The following is an 8,151-nucleotide window of genomic DNA, read 5'->3' on the forward strand; positions in this document are numbered from 1 at the left end:
TTCATTAATTAAACGAAGTTTGACTTAACTCTGTCAATTTTTGTATCACTGCATTGCTAATTATCAGTGCTTGAGGCAATAAGTATTTGATTTCTATTTTCTTTTTCTGAATGTTCTTGCTGTTTTCGCCAATAGATAAATATCAAACTACAACTCCTCCCCTGTATAGCGGGCAATCTCATTTTACATCGTTGTCTATTAGCGATATCAGACAGTGATTATATTTTTCTTGGTTTCAGTAACTGAAGCGGAACGCCACGAATCAGTTTTTTACTAAATTTTAAGTTACACAATAGGCATGAAACAAATTTCTCATGAAAGAGACTGATGTTAATGGCGTAGAATATGCTCCAAAGCTAGTTTGTTTGTGTTTTTTTCGGGGGGGGGAATCAGAAAGCCTCAATCGTTTTGACCAGTGTAACTATTGTGACCTTATTTTGTAAGAGCGCGACCACTGTCGGGAAAAAGTTGTTCCGAGGACCTCTGTAAAAAATCTGGCTTTACATACTCTTGTCAAACTACTCATTCGTGAATTTTTCAACGAAATTAGTGGCTTCAGGAGAGTTTGTCTTTACCACCATTTATGGTTACAACAATTTAATTTTGAAGGGGGTCACATTTACAATCGAAGATTTGAGGGAGGGGTCGTATTTCGAAAATTATAACTTAGGGGGCTCAATTTCCAATAGTTAAATTCTACCGCCCCCCCTTACCCGTAAAAATGAATGCTCCCTTATACCATTGACAGGAGTCGCTATGATTGATAAACATTTTTTGTTGACAATGCAAGGTGGCACGTTTTCAGTTTTAATTAAAAATATTGGTTGTATTAAAACTTGATTAACTGCAATAAATTTGTCGATTGTCTACTGGTTCTCGTAAATTGGCCTAAAAAATATCAGTGTATGCCGGGATCAAGCAGATATTCATACTATGCCTGTTGCTACACACACGGATAAGGTCACAGTACTATCATTTCTGACGTCGAGAACGAGGTTATAGTTCAATAAACTCTTTACACTCAGACAATCAACACAGACACCTTGTAGTAAATATATTTGGGCCCTCTAATGGCAAATGACTAAGTATGTCGTTCATATGTTTAACGGGTAGCTTACCGACAAGTGAGACAACCTTTCAATGAATAATCCCGACACAATAAGAGAGTTCGGTAAACAGCACATGAAGGCCGTGCTAACCGCTGAAAAGAGCGCCGTTTAACATCCAGTTCATCGATGGTCTCTTACAAAGTGTTTTATTGAATACCATGACCCGGACGCCCTGTCAAAATGCAGTGAATTGAATTTAGACAAAAAGGTTGTCAAGCAAGGAATGTTTTACAGGTCGTCATCCATGGTCGCCTTTGCCGATGAAACTAGAGGTATAATTTAAAAACATCGGCATTGGGAAAGATTAAAGACATACGCAATTTAATGGACAAAGTAAAGAAATATCATGAGTACGCTGTAAGTGATAACTGTGATTTCACTTGGGATACCTTAAACAACGGGTCATGAGCTGAGGTAATGTAGTCAAATCGATTGTTGTGAGGTGTTCTAACCGTTTTCGAGTTAATTATAAGAGTTGGCGCAATTAAGATAGCAAGTCTGGTTAATTGGCGCATAATTTCAATCCGTATATTCACCAACACGATGAGGTCACACACCCGACATATGGTATGTTTAATACTGTTTTATATTGATGAGTGCGACAAATGTAAATACGATTGGAACTAATTTGGGATAACTGGATTTTCATATTTTTCAATTTTTTCAAAAGTGTTAGTACTTTTGTGTTACACAAAACTGCGTGACTGTATTTATTTTTTTCACTCAAAACAATTCAATGAAGGTAGAACGCGTCTCGGGGATAGAGAGTCGGACTCTCAAATTCGTTCAGTTTTTTCTGATCTAACACTTGTGGGGACTCATTTTAAAGTTCTTGGAGAATAAAAAAACTTTTTACCAGCTTAGTTTTTCGAAAATCAAATTTAATTTCCCCCTCATAGAGTTAAAGAGGAATGGTGGTCATTTTATATTAAAAATATAGCATAATATTAGGTAATTTGTTTCGCTAGTTCTAAACTTTGCAAGGTGATCCCCAATTTTTATTGCTGATTCGTAAGAGAATAGTTGAAAGTTTTAATCAGGAAAGATTGAGCAAAAGTCTATGCCTTTCACTTTCGAGGTGCATATTACCTTACAAATGGCTACTGTTTATGAAATAGCCAATACACCATGGCTCTTTACGGCAATTGACATTTGGGTGTAAGCGGTAAAAAGGAGCGTCTTGGAAATTTATTTGAAAGTCGTTTTTTTTTCGCACAGTGAGCTTCAAAATGTCAACTTGGCGATTTTTTGCATCGATTATCGGTCTCTGTTCACGGTTGTCAAAATATTTTTTCTTCTAGGTACTTTACTAGAAATTTCAGATCTAGTCATTCAATGTGTACAGGTGAAAAATTAGGGGAATCTGCTTAGGTACCGACGACTTATTATACTTTTTTGAATAAGGTACACGCTGCCAAAAACGGAAGAGAGAAAATTGACGATTTCTGTAAACGACCCGTGCTGAGATACCAACTATCAACAATTCCGGCCATGAAAACTTGCCTTGTGCCTAAACTTCACACTTCTTGAAACACTGAACAAAACAGAGAGAGAGAGAGAGAGAGAGAGAGAGAGAGAGAGAGAGAGAGAGAGAGAGAGAGAGAGAGAGAGAGAGAGAGAGAGAGAGAGAGAGAGAGAGAGAGAGAGAGAGAGAGAGAGAGAGAGAGAGACAGACAGACAGACAGACAGACAGACAGACAAACAGGAGGGGCTAGGGAGATAGGGCAAGGGAGAAACAATAGCTTACACAAATACACACATACACGAGAGGGAAACAGAAACAGAGAGATTTATGAATGCACTGCTCCTTATTAAGAGACTTCTTGTTTACGAGTATAAAACTGAACATGTTGTTCCCTTCAGCTACCGCTTTGAATTATGTATCGGAAAATCACGTACTCGAGGAAGTGTGACAGAAGCAGTGGTATAGCTCTCCGAAGCATCAGTGACACAATTCGTAACATCGAATTCCTGGAGCGGACTTTTGATAGAGATGTCATTAAGTGCCTCGAATATTGCAAAGAGCTGTATCTACAGCACCATCGTACGGTATGTATTCTTATCATATACCTAGATTCACGTGCTTATGTAAAGCTGTTGAAAAAAGCGCCCTCACATACATGCTTGTTTTTTTATTTATCATGTCCCTGCCCGGTTCCCATAGTTGCATAAACGCGTCCAATTACGGTTCGACCGCTAACTGCAGTGTGCGAGTTTGGAAATGTTGTCGTCGGGCAAACTGTGTCCAAAGATGGGCAATCACGTGCATTTCTGAACTGCCTTAACTCTCCGCTAGCGTTCCATTCGCAAACAAAGCCAACACGAGACCAGAAAAAACCCACTTTGTAATCATAGAGGCGACAGTGAAGCCAGCAACATCAGTTAATATCGATATTAAATTAATTGTTGAAATCAAGTGTAAATAAGCACTTTAGTGATAATCTCCGGGTTATTTGATAGGAAGTGAACTCTGACCGATGTTACATCCATGAGCCAAGCTGTCAGCTGCCTGATCCAGCTACAAAAGCAGATATTTTAGCTATTGGCGGGAAACTGGATAAACTTATAGAGCAATCTGAACGTGTACAACAAAAGCTTGAACTACTACAGAACAGGATGGACAGTATCGAAGATGACATGTCAGACTTTCGAGAACAACTCCAACAGAACTCATCCAAACTGGCCGGTCTTGAATCAAACAGTGACTCTATAGAAGAAATCAGAGAGACAATGCAACAACTCAGGAAAGAAAACGGCGATTTAAAAAGAGCGAACGATGATTTAGAAAACCGAGGCAAAAGGAACAACCTGATCTTTTATGGCATCCAACAAGACGGGCCAAATGAAAGCTGGGATACCTCAGAGGAAAAGATCAAAACGACGCTGAAAAATAACCTAGGAATAGAAGAAGAAATAGAATTTGAAAGGGTACATCGTATTGTCAACGGTCCATTTGTGCGAGGAGCGAAACCAATCATCGCCATGTTTCTGAAGTTCAAGGACAAAGTCAATGTTCTTTCGCGAGCCAAAAATCTCAAAGGTACCGATATCAGCATCAGTGAAGACTTCTCAAAACGCGTCCGTGACATTCGATCAAAACTACTCTCATTCCGCAAATCGCTACTTGAAGAAACTCCTTCGTTGAAAGCTTATCTACGCTATGACAAGTTGATCGCCACTGATATGGACGGTAAGAAATCTGTGTATGCTGTAAATGAAACAACTAGAGCAGTCTATTTAGTACATCAATCTCCAAGATAGGGATGTGGCCAAGGCTCTGATTTATCAATATTGATATGGAACATTCGAGGTTTAAAATCAAAAGTGTGTAATTCAGAATTTACTTCTTTCTGCTCTCAACGCTAGGCGCTCATAAATTGATACCTACAAGCATACTATTCGTTTCAAATTAACTTTTTTCTGATAATACGATGTCACACCGTTCGTTGTCCTTCGTTGGCCATGATCTCTGCCTCATTCTTTGTTAGCACAACTATACAAGTATGCTGCTCTGAGAGTTCTATAAGGAAACAAATGGCGTCAGTATGTATCAATTCGCGCATGGCATCGCTGTTTCCTAAGAAACATCGCTACAAATTTTGATATGGTACGCATTTCCATCTCCAAAACATTGCAAAAGGTTATGTTTAGCTATGTCGCATTTCGTAAGTAATGCGATAGCACGTTTACTACCCTATCATAACCTTACGGCCCTGATACGGCTTTTGCGGCCTAAGGTCGTAAGGCGGAAGGGCCCGAGCGTGCGAGGGCCTGTAAGCCGTACGACCAAGGGCCCGCAAAAGCCGTATCAGGGCCGTAAAGGTTTTATTATATACCTTATAGAATGATAAATATGTATTTTACATAATATTCAACATTGTTTAGGAGATGAAAATGCGTGCGATATCAAAAATTCATCGCCATTTGGGTCAATTTTTCATGAATACGATGGCCGCTTCCCGTCGCGGATTGACATACATAATGACGTCATTTGTTTACCTGCAGAATTCTAGAACGCACAATGCAACATCCGTACTATACGTGACCAACAGAGATCAACGCTGATATCGAGGTGTAAGAAGGACAAAAGCGTGATGTCAGTTTCTGGTAATGTATACTGAACAGGCACGCACTTAGAATACACAGGATTTCACTATAATTTAGAAATAAAAGACGATGTCACTGTTGCCACGCGCACTACGATCTGAGCGAGCAGACGTTTTCCTAATCTCGCGCTGGCTTTGTGTACGAATGGAACGTTTGCGGATAGCAACGCGCGTAGTAACCAGAATCGAGATAGTTCAGAAATGAACGCAATTGCCCATATTTGGGCATTAGGCCGGGGCGTGATACGTAAAAAAATGCACGGATCTGAGGGCGCTTTCTGCCATAGCTTTACACAGGCACTTGAATGTAGGTATATGATAACGGGTTTTGCAGACCTGGGTCGTGCTGAGTCGGGAGCGTGACCTCGGTCTGCAAAACCCGCACTAGGTCAATACAGATAAAATAATTGTTTGGCAGATGATTCATTATTTGTAATGGCCAATTTACTTATACACCGTCAAATAATATAATATATTTATGGAAATTAACAGTGTTTCATTCGTGGCTTTTCGAAATTTGTATATTGTTCGGCCGTAAATTAGCTCATCGTGCATGATTAAAAACTGTCTCTTTGGTTATAAGGTAGTAAGTACAGTTTCTGAAGGAGGAAAAGGTTTTTCGGCTCCTTTTTATTATGTCATAACCGAATTTCAGACTAAAAAGGGTTGTAATATCAATAATACAAGGAAGTCTGTAATTTATACAAGGTGTGGAGAAATGCTGAAGTCACCATATTGGGCAGATATATGAATGTCTTACTAGTGGCTGGAGATGGGCTGAGTCGCTTTAGTATACATCTCGACAAGGGTGGGGATCCTACACACACTGAAACTCTTTGGCCGAGTCACTTGCCACCGCCGTTGACAGAACGTAGAGAGCCAAGGCCATCAGAAGCCGGTATAGGTATGGTTTTTAAAATGTTGCTCTTACGTTAGAGGGTTGCCTAAAAATGTATTTTTTATTTGCAAATGTATAATTGCCTGTATTATATGTAACACGAGAAAGTAGACAAATGACACAATAGCGATAAGTCTCACATTTTTCACATATTGGTCTTAACACAGGGGCATAAGGCGTAATCAGTCAAAGCAAACGTTTAAAAAATGATAAATTTATGGTTATGACAACTGTTGATAAAAATTTAATGGTAAAAAAAACAACAGTGAATTTTGAATGACGATTAGTCTTCATGTTAAATTCACGCAGTTGTAGTACAGACCCTGTTTAATAAATTTATGATTATGAATATTCTTTAAAAAAATGTTGCTTTCATATATTGCTTTCATTTTAGTCTTATACGTCCTGATTTTGACTTGAATGGCAGTGGTGGGACGTAAAAGACTCATCAGAACATTACCACAGGTGTGACCCACAGCTAATTTTGGTTACACTTGTCAACATCACCCAACATTATTAATCGATATGATATCTCATTAACTTTAATTAATAGAACACATAGGACAGATAGAATGCAAGCCATACATAACTTTCAAACACATCAAAGATGTCTTTGAAGAAAAGGCATCTCGCCCGAACATATTTAGCGTGAAAAATGACGTGAAACGTTGTCTTCGCTATTGTTATGGATTGTTGAAGGAAAAGGATTCAACGGTGAGAAGCATTCTTTTATATAACACATTTGTTAATTGGTATGGCCAATTACTAAAACCAACTCAACTAGGGAAAACAGTGTCAATTATACAAGGATTCCTCAAAGGAATAAAGTCAACATAAGTTTACTGCTCGCTTAATAATTGCAGTTTGTGTGAGACGAATTCGAGCTTCAAAATGAATAATACGCATGAATATCCATGACAGGGAATTCGTATAGCATTGTAATTCAAATTATTCAGGGTTTTAATTACATTAATGATATAGCGACCGACTGTAATTAAAACACAACATGTCCTTAATTTGTTTATCAATTACCTCATTGCATGTATTGCAAATCCGAATAGAAATTGAATTACTTTTCAAGCACCTTCTTTCGTAATAAAAGTTATACATGCTTGTTCGTTCACATTCTCTCCCAAGATGTGGAAGAATGCAAGAATATCTATATACGGCGAGAACTTGACCATTATCTTTGCATGTGGCAGAGAGACCCATTGTTTTGACGTCGCCGTCGATGACCGTGGCGAACCGGTTCATTTCGAGAGTAAAAGACACATTGATTGCGGTAAGATACGAGATCACAATATTCCTTCACCGTTTACTTGATCAAGAAGAAATAACTTTATAGGACTTAGGTTCAATTAGTTTTATGAGGCCAAAAACATAATAGGTTTGTTTCTGGTCATTGACATGTGGCAAAAATAATGCGACGACGCGATCTTTTTTTTTGATTTTTTTATTTTTGGTAGAATTTGATACATTTTTCCCCTTTTCCATGGAGCAAATGAAAAACAGGAAAACAATTGACGCGTGCACTTTGGAGTGATGCGGGCGGTGGATCTTTACTTAACACAGTTATGAATAGTAAAACAAAAGTAACTTCAAATATTTGTCATTGTTAGCATTACAGTAGTTAAAAATACTATATGTTTTGTGCACTCGGTCAACAAACGTGCGCTGTAGTGCTATTTAGATGAGATAGTACTTTTTAATTGGGAAATCCCTTATCAACACAACTATTGAATAGCAACACAACAGTTGGTCTGAAGTTGTCTGTTTTAATTAACAATATAATATTTTGTGATAATTTCAATTGAAGAATTGGAAAAGAAATGCGAATCGAAAATAACTTGCGGTGAGATCAACACTTTCACCAATCAACTCATAGAAGGTGGACAAATTTGGATGACACGAGATATCCTGCTTTTTAAGTACTGTTACAATGTTATTGAAGAGTACCCGAAAGAGGTATGTTAACATTATTTGATTTTCTGAATAAAACGTGATATTTCTTGCGTAAAACGGGAAGGCTATCACACTA

The 8,151-nt window shown here is 38.2% G+C and overlaps 1 long non-coding RNA gene across 1 annotated transcript; it reads left to right on the top strand.

The window, feature by feature from the left end:
- Positions 1-2,976: 2,976 nt before the first annotated feature.
- Positions 2,977-7,332, top strand: LOC139137139 (uncharacterized). Its single transcript, XR_011553323.1, has 4 exons — positions 2,977-3,158; positions 5,924-6,119; positions 6,667-6,827; positions 7,251-7,332. It is a non-coding gene; the product is annotated as an uncharacterized lncRNA (long non-coding RNA).
- The last annotated feature ends 819 nt before the right edge of the window (positions 7,333-8,151 follow it).

The sequence above is a fragment of the Ptychodera flava genome, chromosome 7 (assembly GCF_041260155.1).
Source record: "Ptychodera flava strain L36383 chromosome 7, AS_Pfla_20210202, whole genome shotgun sequence".
Classification (NCBI taxonomy): Eukaryota; Metazoa; Hemichordata; class Enteropneusta; family Ptychoderidae; genus Ptychodera; species Ptychodera flava.